We start from the raw sequence: 15,312 nt of genomic DNA, 5'->3' as shown, positions 1-15,312 counted from the left end.
GAAAACGATTTTGAACCCAAATATGATACAGTTCGTTAGACTCCCGTGAGTTACACATGTCTCATGCCCCCCTTTCATTGCTATAAGACCCGTGTAATCGTTTCGTAGAGAATCCTGTTAAATGTATTTTTGCTATCTGTTCGATGCCTGCTGTTTAACACCCAGTCGACATCCAACTTACTTGTTCGTAGGAATAGCTTTCAGCTCTATCGTAGGAACCATCCTAGCATTCGTCTCAAGTCAGCTAGATAAAACAATGGAGAACCTAATCCAATCTGGCCAGACTGGAATATGAATCCACTGCTGTTAGCTATGTCGTGCTTTTTTTAAAATTCCTAACGTTATTTTAAGACGATGAGAAATGAAGATCAGCTATTCAGTTCCTGTAGCAAAGAAAGACCCAGATCGAGTTGATCCACGCTCGCCGTTAACGCCCAACGCCGCCTAAGACACTAAGGCACACCATCTCAGAGCCATGTAGGGTTTCTGATTCCTTTAAGCTGGTTGCTGAGCGGTGAGGAAAGATCTGGCTCAACGGAACCACTGACACAATCTTACTCCCTCCCTTGACAGAAATACGCATAAGTCTGCGCTGATAATGGTGTACGAATACTGCTTTGTTACTACGCAGTCTCTAACGAATTTCATATCTAGGTTTTGGACTATACTTTGGGCAAATTATTTGTGTCAACACTACAAACTGGTCACAAAAAAGGTTCCCATTTCTATCCGAATAGTGTGAGTGACAGCCTGTCAAGTGCAATAAAATACTCTGCCACAATTTGCATACTGAATAACTTTTTATTATTAGGTGTAGAAAAATTTCCGCTATCAGCCACAATGAAAGGCTATTTATTTGTTACACGACTGGTTTCGGACTTGCGCCCATCCTCAGGTATTTATACATTCATGTACGTGTTTATATTGCTGGAGATCACTGTAAAAATACAAAAAAATTATTTGTTGGTGTGTAAACATTTAGTCGCCAGGAAATAATTTTTTTTGTATAACCTGTGACTGGCAGGGGAAATTTTTCTACACCCTATAAAGGCATAGTCACGCAGTTCAACAGCATCCACTATGGATTAAATTCATTCGTTTCATTATTACCTTAAGTTATCTACATTATCGAAGTAACTCTTTTTCTTACAAAATATTGCGTAGTGCGATTAAATTTACTTTATAGTTCAGCACTAAGACAACAACCTGAACACATCTCTTTGTGACGTATTAACCCGCTTTGAAACGATATTTTAACTGCTGAGTCCAAGTATGACAAAAAAAACTTTTTTAAGTATCCATGTTCTGCTCTTTACCTTTCTCTATTGACGTTATAAACTGAACTGGTAAAGTTTGGCTGTCGAATCTGTAGATTTATCATTGGTGACTGACTGACACCTGTTGTGACCACCTTAGGTCTATTGAGCAACTAATTTAAGTTTAGCACGAATGTTATACTGTTTTAGTTACCTTTACGAAGATTGTGTGCGAGGTATAAATTTTGAAAGTAATAAAACCAAATATCGGCCCGAAGTCATGAAGGATGGACACAAAATTAGTCTCTTCATTTGTCTCAGACCCCTTGGATTTTATCCACATTTCCTGCCTTTCATGTGTCGACGAACAAACCCCACATCAGGGGTTGAGAAGTATATTGAATTCAGATAAGTATTTGTCAGGGGAGCTTACAAGTTATGTCAGTTTTACGTTTATGGAGTGGTACCACAGGTAAAAGGTTTATAATAAGAATCACAGAGTGAGAACTGTTTCCGTGCTTTCTTCTTTTATGTGTTGAAGTACATAGTATAGGGTCAGACGCAGTCACAGTGGACGTAATGTGCCGTTTCTGGCCTCAGTAAAAGGAATTATTGGTAGCGCACCTCGTCAACACCTAATTGACCAACTTTTCTGCTATGAACTGAAATTAACGGTCAATCTGTCGTTACAATGAATGTGCCGTGATATTATTGACCGCGCAGTGTGTTCATATCTTGTGTTTGAAATACAGCGGCAACAAAGTACTGAACTAATAGTGAACGCAGCGACGTGTCACATGTGTGGCGTTAGGTCTAAGTGATAGATATCTCATCAGTGTGACACTCATAGAACGGAATCTCGTGTGGTTGCCCGTAGCTGGTACACTGCTACCGACGATCCATCAAGCGCAGCAACAGCTCGTTGCCGTCTGATACGCAGTAGACTGGCTGTAGGCTTCCTAACGCCAATCGAATACTGCTTCTAAGTTCACAGGATACATCAATACATACGGGTTTGGAAAATCTAGGTTACACACTTCTAGAACAGGCAGATGGCGCTGAGTGCATAATGTCTTGAATAGAGCCAATTTCCGAATCGTCTCTTTCCGTTATTCAACCATTGCAAATGTTTAACTCATACAATTCTAGTGTATGATGACTTCAGTTACGCGTGACGCAATACATTACAAAATAAAAAGAAAGCTTTTAAAGATATCAATGTAAACCTTTTGTTCGTAGTAGTTGTTGTTGTGGTCTTCAGTCCTGAGACTGGTTTGATGCAGCTCTCCATGCTACTCTATCCTGTGCAAGTTTCTTCATCTCCCAGTACCCACTGCAACCTACATCCTTCTGAATCTGCGTAGTGTATTCATCTCTTGGTCTCCCTCTACGATTTTTACCCTCCACGCTGCCCTCCAATACTAAATTGGTGATCCCTTGATGCCTCAGAACATGTCCTACCAACCGATCCCTTCTTCTGGTTCAGTTGTGCCACAAACTTCTCTTCTACCCAATCCTATTCAATACTTCCTTATTAGTTAAGTGATCTACCCATCTAATCTTCAGCATTCTTCTATAGCACCACATTCCGAAAACTTCTATTCTCTTCTTGTCCAAATTATTTATCGTCCATGTTTCACTTCCATACATTGCTACAATCCATACAAATACTTTCATAAACGACTACCTGACATTTAAATCTATACTCGATGTTAACAAATTTCTCTTCCTCAGAAACGCTTTCCTTGCCATTGCCAGTCTACATTTTATATCCTCTCTACTTCGACCATCATCAGTTATTTTGCTCCCCAAATAGCAAAACTCCTTTACCACTTTAAGTGTCTCATTTCCTAATCTAATACCCTCCCTCAACTTCACCCGACTTAATTCGACTACATTCCATTATCCTCGTTTTGCTTTTGTTGATGTTCATCTTATATCCTCCTTTCAAGACACTATCCATTCCGTTCAACTGCTCTTCCAAGTCCTTTGCTGTCTCTGACAGAATTACAATGTCATGCGAACCTCAAAGTTTTTATTTCTTCTCCATGGATTTTAATACCTACTCCGAATTTTTCTTTTGTTTCCTTCACTGCTTGCTCAATATACAGATTGAATAACATCGGGGAGAGGCTACAACCCTGTCTCACTCTCTTCCCAACCACTGCTTCCCTTTCATGCCCCTCGACCTTTATAACTGCCATCTGGTTTCTGTACAAATTGTAAATAGCCTTTCGCTCCCTGTATTTTACCCCTGCCACATTCAGAATTTGAAAGAGAGTATTCCAGTCAACATTGTCAAAAGCTTTGATAAAAGTTACCTCGAATGCTAAGAAACAAAATATTGGTATAAGAGGTCCAAAAAACACATCAAAGCCAACAAATTTTTTCCAGAAACTTGATACGTAACTTATTTAGGCAGTATAAGCTGTACATGAAAATATCGTTGTTTTTTTTAAGACTACGGTATAAAAAACCACAAGCTACACATTCGTCACATCACGATCGGTATTAACTCTGTCTTACACAACCAATATTCTGCACTGAAGTACATGTTACAATATGCTTGGTAAAAATTAGGTTATGACAATGGCATACCTGTATCATTGCTTGAATAAATAGAGCGGCGTTTGAAATTGGACTATTTGATGCAGAAGTGATACTGAATGTAAAAAAAATTGGCTTTAGTCAGATATGTATATTGTTCGGTTCTATTTTGCTTTGCATGTTTCACTGAAATACCACATCTGCACTTAGAACAGCTGTGTAACACAATCAGGTCAGAAGAAGAAACTTCGAAATTTATTCGCTGTCTGCGAAATCCTTGACATCAACTGTGTGAGGTATACATCTACAACTAAATAGAGACATTTAAAACTTTATTCCTCGGATTCCCTCCCCCTCCCCCCTCCCTCCTCCACCACTTAACCATTTCGCTGGGACCACGGAAACTTCCGTATGTCACACTGTCTGCATCCTTAAATCGTGGTCATTCCCTAACGCTCGCAGAAATACCTGTGTTCCCGCAACAGGGAGAAAGAGAGAACGGAGAATCGAGACCAATGTTGTTATCGTCACGTGCCCACCTCGGCTTGTAATACTTAACATGAATCTGAAACAATAGACATTATAGAGCTCAAAATTTTACTTTCATATAGTTTTTTTGTTGATCTTTCTATATTTAATTATTTTGACGATTTACAGCTGTACAAAATAGCTTAGAAGTTTATTCGGTAACTGCGAAATTCTTGACGTCAGCTGTGTTAGTTATAGATCTACTACCCAATAGTGATATACGAAAATTCTTGCCACACAGGACTGAAAGATTTCGCAGTCAGCGAATGAATTTCGACGTTATTTTGTACAACTGTGGACCGTCAACAGAGTCTGCTCTTTCAGACACGCCTGCAAGTATTGTAGGCCGAGGCGGGCACACGATAGCACTAGGCTCGATTTGTCGACTCATTCTCTGTAAGGACATTTGATGAGATCTGACTGTATAACCACTATCCCCATGATTTTCTAGCTTGAACTTGCGTACAACATTTTCTTCTATCACTTTCTGTTCTTAGCGGAAAAACCTATTTGACATGTTTCTTAAAAATGGGCATGAACTCGTCTGAAGTGCCTAAATATTCCCCTTCACTAAAGCCTCCTCCGTTTACATTACTACAGGTCACACAATGAGAGTTGATACATATTCTTATTGCTTTGTTTTGGCATTATGTCGAATACATATCCTTTAGTTGGCCTTTGACAGCTATGAGAACGGCCATATTTCACTCTCCCTTCCCCTTGTGTAATGTTCCCGAAATAACCCTATTGTGCAACATAAAGGTTTTGCATCGAACTGGGTCAAGAATTTGTAATTTTGGTGGGGAAATACGTCAAGCTGAAGCCGTGGGAAATTCTAAACTGCCAACTACACTAAATTAGAACTATTGGAGAAAATCAAATATCGAGAATCATCCCACTTCTGCCACCCAAAAATGGTTGCTGTTTGGTTTCCTTAAGTAAATTTTCTGGTTTGGGACTTTTCCAATATTTTCTGCTATTAATATACTTTTAATTAAACTTGTACCTCATTACCGCTACCTACTGGGATTTTGCTCCCGGTCGCTTGTTCAACCGCTAGACAGAATTATAACTCTTTTCGGACTTCTATAATACATTTTAATGCTATATTTTTTCACAAATCTGGGTTGAATTTGAGAGTTTTTTTTCCTTCATATCTCCGAGATCTTACGACTTTAATCAATATTGAGACCTTTTTTTTAGTATCTTCCAAGTACTTCTTGCCTGTGCACATTTGAACAGGTTCAATTTTTGATCGAAATTTTGCAGTAAGTTGGAAATTTATTTTAAAAATTATGATGTCCGACATTCTGTAGCTTCCTTTTTTGACATAATCTCAGAACACTTCTTGAGAAAGTGTATATATTGTACAAGCTAGATAATATAAGCAACGCCTTATTCCACAGACTCACGTCCACAACCTTGCGTTGTCTATGCCAGCCACAAGTGAACTGGTAAGATCAACTGTATGTTTGTGTGAAGGAAACCAAGTCGTTTAGGAGTTAACTGCTCGTTTCAGAGAGCTTTACACGTGTTTATTTTGTCCATCTGCTTCGGTTTGGCACGTTTCCTTCATCGAATAGCGTGCATTGCGTAACTGTAAATCTCAGCTGACGCAGACGCTTCTCTTAGAACCTTGGGGCCAGCGGCCAAAGGAAACAAATACGAAGTCACGCATAGGAACAAGCATCCTTTGAGACATGGCGTTGTTCTTGTTGGACCATGAGCGTCAGGTACGAAGAGAAACGTCCGGTGTGCCTTCTTGCGTTGTGTAATGCCACTGGTAATGCCCTTTCGGTTGTATGGTAAGCGATGAAACAGACGAAAACAATACTCTGTTTTTGAAGCAGAAAATTTATAAAATCGGCAGTAGTTTGAGGAAGTAGTGCAACTGACATTAGAGATGAGTATTTGCTGTGGTGCAAGTGATCTCACTACTGTTACAAACAATCTGCGCTGCAATCCGCTTGCTTCACCTGTATATACGAAACCGCTGGATAATTGAAAATACGATGGCCCTCGGTACTGTCAAGCAAAGAGAAGACCCTTGGGATGTTCGAATGACCTTAGATTACTGGACGAACAGCGCTGTATGGTACTACACAGATTACACGCCGGTCAAATTCATAAGAGACATTGGCTTAGATGCTGTGCCATCCTGTATCCATAGATAGTGGCAAAAATATGTAATAACAGGTTAAGAAAGTTCAAAGGTGGAAAAAGGGCAGATATCACGTTAAGTTTGGTCGAAGGCATAGAATGATGACCCCATTTAAATGTATTCTGGCCACCAGAATGTGTGAAGTCATTGAGCAACTGAGAAGCCATAGCAACGATGGTAGATTAGATTAGATTTACTTTCATTCCAATTGATCCGTAGTGAGGAGGTCCTCCAGGATGTGGAACGTGTCAGAAAAACCACAATACATGACAAATATTTACACCTAAAACAAATAAGCTAATGTACCATTCCACAGGTCCCAAGTGGAATGATCTTCATTTTTTAATGAACACTATATGAAAGTCATTTTACAAATACTAATGCACTGAATTTAAAATAAAAAAGTTTTTTATTTATTTATAAGGTAATAAACATGTAATACAACTACTATAATACTTATTTACAATGAACACATAATCCTTTCGTCGTTTTACACACTTTCTATTTTTGTTAATAATGAGTCACTTGTTTTTTTCTTTTCTCTTTTCTTATCGGTCATGCTGCCTACTATTATCTTTTCTTGTTGCAGTGTCTTCATCTCAGAGCTACACTCAGAACCAACGTTCTAAATTATTCCTTGCATATATTTCAATGTCTTTCTTCCCTTATAAATTTTGCCATCTAAAGCCCGTTATTACCATCATGGAAGTTGCCCCTGACTTCTTAACATCTGTCATATTGTCCTATCCGTCCTTGTGGTAAATGTATTTAATACATACCTTTCCTCGTAGAATTTGCAGATGACCTCAATTTTTATCTTGCAACTTTACTTCATTTTAATATCTCAGTCGCACCTTTTCTCTTCTTTTCCGGTATTTAGCAGTGTCCGCGATTCACTTCTGTGAGGTATCATAGACATACATTCTTATAAATTTATTTTGTATGTTAAGGCCTCAGTTGAATACTATTAGATTTCTCCTTCTTTTATACTCTTTATTTCTTCCATCATGCGTTATTTTTCTTTCAAGGGAGCTGAGTTCCTTTACTTCATCTATTCTACTGTCCTCAGTATCATTGTTTGTGCCGAGTCCCATTTTTGTTCTTCCATAATGCTTTCGTCTTTACTTGGTTTGCTTTCAATCCATAAGCTGTCATAAGCGAATCTAATCAACATAAAATACACTTTTTGTAGCTGGGGTTCACAGTTATAAATTTTTTTTGAAGGACGTCATCTTTACGCCAGTGACTGTTACGAGTTTTATTACACTGCTCCTATTTCGGTCTTAGGCCATTATCAAGTGCTGCTATTATGGCACAAATGTGTCAGCATGCATTACGATGACATGGCTTAAAACCATAATATCAGCAGTTGATAATGGCCTAAGGCCGAAATTCCAGTAGTGTAATAAAGGCTTATAACAGTCACTAGTGTAAAGATGACGTCCTTCAAATAACGTACACAATTTGACAACCAATTTTAATCCCTCTCTATTTTTCCTTTGTATTGCTTCTTAGACATAGGTTGAATAGTGGCCTACAGGAAAGAGACTGCATCCCCAACTTTTGGCTTTTTTAATCAGAGCTCTTTTCCCCAGAGCTTATATTAATATTAAAGCGTTTTACTCCGTATTGCGTAAACCTATTTGCAGTATCGATTGTGGCTTTGTCGACCGCACACGGCGCGCCGTCCACCGCTGAAATCTACGCGGAGGAAGATACGGGCGGTTTGACCAGGGTTCCCAAACTTTCCTTCTGACGGAACAGCTTGAGAATCCTGTTACTTTGATGGAACAGCTTTTTTATTTTGGAGGTTAATTATTCTTTTAAAAAATGAGATAAACTTGTTATATTCAGAAGTTACTTCAAATGTGAATGATTAAAAAAGCACAGAAATAATAATAAAATTTTAATAAGCAATGAGTATCACCAAAATGTTAAAAAAGCCATCTTGTTAAGAGTATATCGCGGAGTACTTATTCACCTCCCGTGGAACACCGAAGTTCCGTAAAGCACAATTTGGGAAATGCTACTTCCGAAGGCCGCCTGCGCGCCACCGTGAGTTGAGTTCTCTTCAGGGCTTTTTTTCTGTGTAGTGTGCGCAAAAGAGATAATCCTTGGGGAATTATTCTTCTAGGATGGGATGTAAGGATAAAAGGAAAACACTTTATTCATTACACATTCAGTTACGCTTGGGCACTCTATGGGTCCTTTAGCCTGCTGTCTTTGGTGATGTCTATTACCTGTGGAGCGTGAGATGTGTCTAGGTTGTTATCTGTGACTTCTTTCTCGTGTTATGACAGATCGCCTATGGGGGTGACACGTTATTGACTTCGGTACTCGATACTTGTGCCATCTTGCAGGGTTTACCGTTCCTACCGATTCTAATTGTCGAACTTTCTTCCTAAGGGCATCGATCGTGTCAAAAACTCTTAGAGCCTTGTCACGGACCTTATCTTGTATAGTGGTCTCGTGGAGAGCGGTGCGGATGTCAACGTTTCTTGTCCACCACGGAGCTCCTGTGATCCATTCGTAGCAAATGTTTTGCAGCGCTTGGAGTTTGTTGTAGTTGGAGACGCACGTAGTTCCCCACGAGGTGGAGCCATATAACATTGTGGGTTCCACCGTTGTCTCATACAATTGGAGTTCAGTCTTAGGGTTAAGATACTTACTCTTCAGGAACGGAATCAATGACCTGGCCATCTTCTGGGCTCCCGTCTTCTTGTCGTCAATGTAAAGAGCAATTTTTTGTCGAGGTAGAACCGTGATACTTCACTCTTGGTGACCATAGGATAAATTAATCAGCTATTTGGAGTCTGTCGTTCACAAGTGGTTTCCTCCGTGTGAACATAACGGCTGTTGTTTTCGTCGGGTTGATCGTTCTTCAGGGCTTGCTGCCTTCCTACGTGTGCCGCTACGCACGGCAGCAGAGGACGCAGTCTTCGCTTCGTCTCACTGCATGCAAATGTAGCCTTCCCATCGACTTTTTAAGACACCGCATACCGGATTCCACCCAACAAGGAGGAAGAATTGCGCTGATACAACAACAGTTACGAACTAGCAAGACTTTATTGATACTGAGTGACAGAAATTTTAATCAGTGTCAGCATCACTGCACCTGCATTTCAGCTATTGAATTAGAACTAGAGTGGAACAGAGAAGCGACAAACACCAAGTAATGTGGAATTTCAATTACCTTGTATATAGTTTAATAAATATGCTCATATTTTACTCATTTATAGAATGTCTGTAGCGTACACGCCACCAGTTCGTACATCTACGAACTATAACAAACCAAGAATTTACGTCAATTTCTTTACATGACCTAAATTACGAAATTCTGTAACTTGCAAAAGTAGTCCATTACTTAATAACAGAATTGCATGTTTCTGTGTGATAATATTGTGCTATGAATATACACTCCTGGAAATGGAAAAAAGAACACATTGACACCGGTGTGTCAGACCCACCATACTTGCTCCGGACACTGCGAGAGGGCTGTACAAGCAATGATCACACGCACGGCACAGCGGACACACCAGGAACCGCGGTGTTGGCCGTCGAATGGCGCTAGCTGCGCAGCATTTGTGCACCGCCCCCGTCAGTGTTAGCCAGTTTGCCGTGGCATACGGAGCTCCATCGCAGTCTTTAACACTGGTAGTATGCCGCGACAGCGTGGACATGAACCGTATGTGCAGTTGACGGACTTTGAGCGAGGGCGTATAGTGGGCATGCGGGAGGCCGGGTGGACGTACCGCCGAATTGCTCAACACGTGGGGCGTGAGGTCTCCACAGTACATCGATGTTGTCGCCAGTGGTCGGCGGAAGGTGCACGTGCCCGTCGACCTGGGACCGGACCGCAACGACGCATGGATGCACGCCAAGACCGTAGGATCCTACGCAGTGCCGTAGGGGACCGCACCGCCACTTCCCAGCAAATTAGGGACACTGTTGCTCCTGGGGTATCGGCGAGGACCATTCGCAACCGTCTCCATGAAGCTGGGCTACGGTCCCGCAGACCGTTAGGCCGCCTTCCGCTCACGCCCCAACATCGTGCAGCCCGCCTCCAGCGATGAGAGTCGCTTCTGCCTTGGTGCCAATGATGGTCGTATGCGTGTTTGGTGCCATGCAGGTGAGCGCCACAATCAGGACTGCATACGACCGAGGCACACAGGGCCAACACCCAGCATCATGGTGTGGGGAGCGATCTCCTACACTGGCCGTACACCTCTGGTGATCGTCGAGGGGACACTGAATAGTGCACGGTACATCCAAACCGTCATCGAACCCATCGTTCTACCATTCCTAGACCGGAAAGGGAACTTGCTGTTCCAACAGGACAATGCACGTCCACATGTATCCCGTGCCACCCAACGTGCTCTAGAAGGTGTAAGTCAACTACCCTGGCCAGCAAGATCTCCGGATCTGTACCCCATTGGGACTGGATGAAGCGTCGTCTCACGCGGTCTGCACGTCCAGCACGAACGCTGGTCCAACTGAGGCGCCAGGTGGAAATGGCATGGCAAGCCGTTCCACAGGACTACATTCAGCATCTCTACGATCGTCTCCATGGGAGAATAGCAGCCTGCATTGCTGCGAAAGGTGGATATACACTGTACTAGTGCCGACATTGTGCATGCTTTGTTGCCTGTGTCTATGTGTCTGTGGTTCTGTCAGTGTGATCATGTGATGTATCTGACCCCAGGAATGTGTCAATAAAGTTTCCCCTTCCTGGGACAATGAATTCACGGTGTTCTTATTTCAATTTCCAGGAGTGTATGTCGTACAAATTTAACTTTACTGTGATCTAGATTCACACTAGAGAATGAACTTTTACAAAGCGCAATCTGGATTTTAAGTTTTCTTATTGACAGCTAGTGGACGCAGATTTTTTTTTTTTTTTTTTTTTTTTCAGTGGTAAGAGCGAGTGCGACGAACAACGTACTAGAGACCCTTAGCTGTGGGGTCTGAGTGTGGCTCGAAAACTACGGCTTCTAGCAGAAATGTATCCCAGTACAGAATTTAAAAACATTAAATTTCCCAGAGAAAGGGCCCGTTAATTTTTTTATCTAGGACAATTAGTTCCCTCGTAGCGAGCGAGAGAATATGAAAATCTCGCGCTTGCTTTTCGAAGCAGCGATAGATGCAGCTGGATTACCCTGTCTGTTATTACTTTACAAACTTGGTTTATGTGATGTAAGACAAAATATTATTACTCACTCAATAAAGAATTATTTTTATATTCCCATGCCATAGTTAACTTCTTCAGAAATAACTCATTCTGGTGTGAAAGCTAAAATGCAAACAGACATTTTTGTATGGAATACTTTGAAATTTATTGAATTTGCTTTCGTAACTATGTAAATATCTTTCCTTCACATTACATTTCTAAGAATTTTGATTTCTTATAAAATACAATTTCATTTAAATTTCTCTTTATTATTTAAATCAGAAATTCCTCGTGCATTGTAGAGACTTATTGTGAGCTATTAGATTGCTGATATATTGCGCACATAAACTTTATTCGACTACTATGAGAAAGTACGTACGAAAATGTTTCTGAATGGTGTTAAAACTGTTACGTTGTAGTATCACATGTGATGTTTGTGAACAATTTCATGATGAGTGAAAATAAAAACAAAAAGTTTTGAAAGTAAAAGTCAGCGTTATTGTCTAGTCGTAACATACTAAAATTCCGGACGTCTCATTCTTTTATCAGGATTTTTAAAGGATACCAAAGCCTAGACGCTCCTGCATTGTATAAATTAACAGTATGATGTCTTCTCACTCGGCCGGCCGGAGTGGCCATGCGGTTCTATGCGCTTCAGTCTGGAATCCTGCCTCGGGCATGGATGTGTGTGATGTCCGTAGGTTAGTTAGGTTTAAGTAGTTCTAAGTTCTAGGGGACTTATGAGCACAGTTGTTAAGTCCCATAGTGCTCAGAGCCCTTTGAACCACTTCTTCTCACTCGTAGTAAAACATACATTGCAAAAATAATGTTATGCACCTAAAACCAATGAAATAGTAGTGTCATAAATAAGGAGAGGCTAAATGACGCAACACTACTTATCTGAGAATTTCAAACACCTGCCACCATTTTATATTGCCTAACGCACCTTCTAGGCAGGCAAACTCACAATTCAACAAAAACTGATATTTTGATCAGACAGAATGGGCATATTATAAGCGAGACGGAACAGTTCAAGTTCCTATGCATTTGGATAGATAGTAAGCTGTTGTGGAAAGCCCATGTTCAGAATCTTGTTCAGAAACTAAATGCTGCTTTATTTACGATCAGAACAGTATCTGAAATAAGTAACAGTTCAGCACTTCGCACATTTTCACACGCTTATGTCATATGGTATTATTTTTTGGTGTAATTCTTCTGATTCAAAAAGGGTATTTTTGGCTCAAAAACGGGCTGTTCGAGCTATATGTGGTGTAAGTTCGAGAACCTCTTGTCGACCCCTAGTCAATAGTCTGGGAATTCTGACATTGCCCTCACAGTATATATTTTTTTAAAATGTCGGTTGTTGTTAGCAATAAAAGGTTATTCCCAAGAGTTAGCAGCTTTCACTCAGTTAATACTAAGCAGAAATCAAATCTGCATGTGGAATGCACTTCCTTGACTCTTGTGCAGAAAGGAGTGCACTATTTTGCTGAATCCATTTTCAATAAGCTACCACAAGAACTCAAAAATCTTAGCAGTAGCCCAAACACTTTTAAGTCTAAACTGAAGAGTTTCCTCATGACTCAGTCCTCCTATTCTGTAGAGGAGCTCCTGGAAGAGGTGAAAAATTAAGCAAATTCCAGTGTTGCATTGTTGATTTTCTTTATTTAAAATTACGAACTGTCGCCTGAATACGTTTCTTGTATTTTATTTTATCTGTTTCTACTATCGCTTTATAATTTCATGCATTGACTCGTTCCAAGACCATGGAGTCTTCTTTCTTAATTTGGTCTCACAGAACAATAAATAAATAAATAAACTAGACACGATTGATAAGTCATTTTAACGCAGTGTTGCGGCTTTTCATTTGAAATATATCATCACAGCTGTGATTGCTTCTCATACAAACATACATTTGACACTTACGTTAAGGCAAGAAAAATGAAAAAAAGTTGACTTGCCATCTCTCATTGTGAGCTAAAACAGAGGAATTAAAATTGAGAGGTGGCATGAGCCCCCTCTCATATTTCTATCTTAGTCTGAGTAATTCAATCTTCCTCTCTAATTGCATGTCGTCAAAAGTCGCTATTCCTTCACACGCGGACTTCCCACACAGCGTCTCTCGTCACCCGGGTGGTCCGGTGACAGGCGGGTTCTGCTGATCTTGAGAGGGTTAAGCCGACGGGTGTGAGGGTGTTGAGTGAACGCTTTCCAGACGCCGACATTGTCATAAGAGCGGCGGAGACACGCCCGCAGGGGCCTGAGGGAGCGGCTGGGCTAGAGATTCCGTTACTTCGCAGAAACCTAGCGAAAACACTTTCTGTGGGCTACCAGCGAGACGTGGGAATGACTTGTGTTTCCAGGCAGTCTTGGCGGCAAATTCCCGCGTTTTCTGCAAAATCGCAACTGTGATTGGCTTGCTCAGGGCATAGCTCCGTGACGTAGCAAAATCGGTGCAGAAATTGGCGCCAAGAATCTCCATTGGTGGAATGGTAGTGCTTCAGCAATAGAGTAGAATTTTCCGCCGGTTTTCGAGTTGCTGATAGGAACTTTAACCACGGCCACTGTTGTGCACATGGGAATGTTCTGTGTTCGATTTGTACGGGTGCTCTTGTGGTAGTCGGCTCTCGGCTTTCGGTCGGAGTAGGTTATAAGACTGAGCTCTCGCTGCTCTGGACAGCCTGCCTTCCGTTGGCTGCCTAATACACTTTCATTTAATTGTAACTGTTTGACGAAGTTGCTGAAGTTTCGAGTTCAACGTAACTTTCCGAGTACAGTTGGCAATTGAGAGTTCTGCATACAAGCGGCCTATGTTGACTGTCTTGAGCAGTTTTGGGTAAAGCTGCCTGTATCGGAGTTACTGTGTGACTTCGCTTGTTAAAATCAATCATTGTACCGTTAGTGATTGTGTGGCGAGCCTTATTCGTCTCCCTCAGAGGCGCATTTATAGTGCTAGGAAGTCTTTAGTCTGGAACAACCAGAACAGGATAATTTGTTTTCGGCTATACTCGCGGCATTGTCATCACCACGACGGGACGTCGATGCAACCAGCCATCGCCTCCGGTACGCCAGATCGTGTCCTTGGAGTTAAGAAGACAGCTTGGTAATGTACGTCCGCAGCACCGGCAAAGCAGGCAATTTTGCTTGGTGATAATCAGAGCTCAGCAGAGCGCGCCTGTTCGTCTTTTCTAACTTTGTTCTGTCTTGGGTTTTCATTGTCTGGGTTCTCACTACTGTACCAGCAATTAATGTTGGGTTGGTTGTGTGTTTCTCTTAAGATTTGAGTTGCAAGGAATTGGCTCCACATACCACTTCGTCGTAAATGTCACAATCTAGTTTATGGACAACTTCACCTTCACAGCATTTTGTTGAGTATCCAATTTGATGTATTATAAATGTTTCATGTGTTCTGTTTATTATTTTGAGTTTAGTCATCACAAATCATATTATTTTGTACAGAACTTTCATTCTGTTAATCGGTAGAGCAACCCTATCATTTCTCACTACGTTAATGAAACTTTCTTTTATTTAACTTATTTATCAAATTAAATTATTGCAGGTGCCAAACTCTTTTCTACTCCACTTGCAGGGTCGATTACAGCCAGTTCGCGATTCTTTTTAATCCATGTGCAACAGCAAAAGCCGGAGTTAGA

At 41.0% G+C, this 15,312-nt stretch overlaps 1 protein-coding gene across 1 annotated transcript in view; it reads right to left on the bottom strand.

Annotated features, from left to right (window-relative positions):
* LOC126336098 (uncharacterized) overlaps window positions 1-15,312 on the bottom strand; it is a 785,081-nt gene that overhangs the window by 329,576 nt on the left and 440,193 nt on the right. The gene's annotated exons all lie outside the window — the stretch shown is intronic.

The sequence above is a fragment of the Schistocerca gregaria genome, chromosome 2 (assembly GCF_023897955.1).
Source record: "Schistocerca gregaria isolate iqSchGreg1 chromosome 2, iqSchGreg1.2, whole genome shotgun sequence".
In the NCBI taxonomy this organism is placed as follows: Eukaryota; Metazoa; Arthropoda; class Insecta; order Orthoptera; family Acrididae; genus Schistocerca; species Schistocerca gregaria.
Note: the sequence above shows the minus strand (reverse complement) of the source record. Positions and strands in the feature narration are given on the sequence as shown.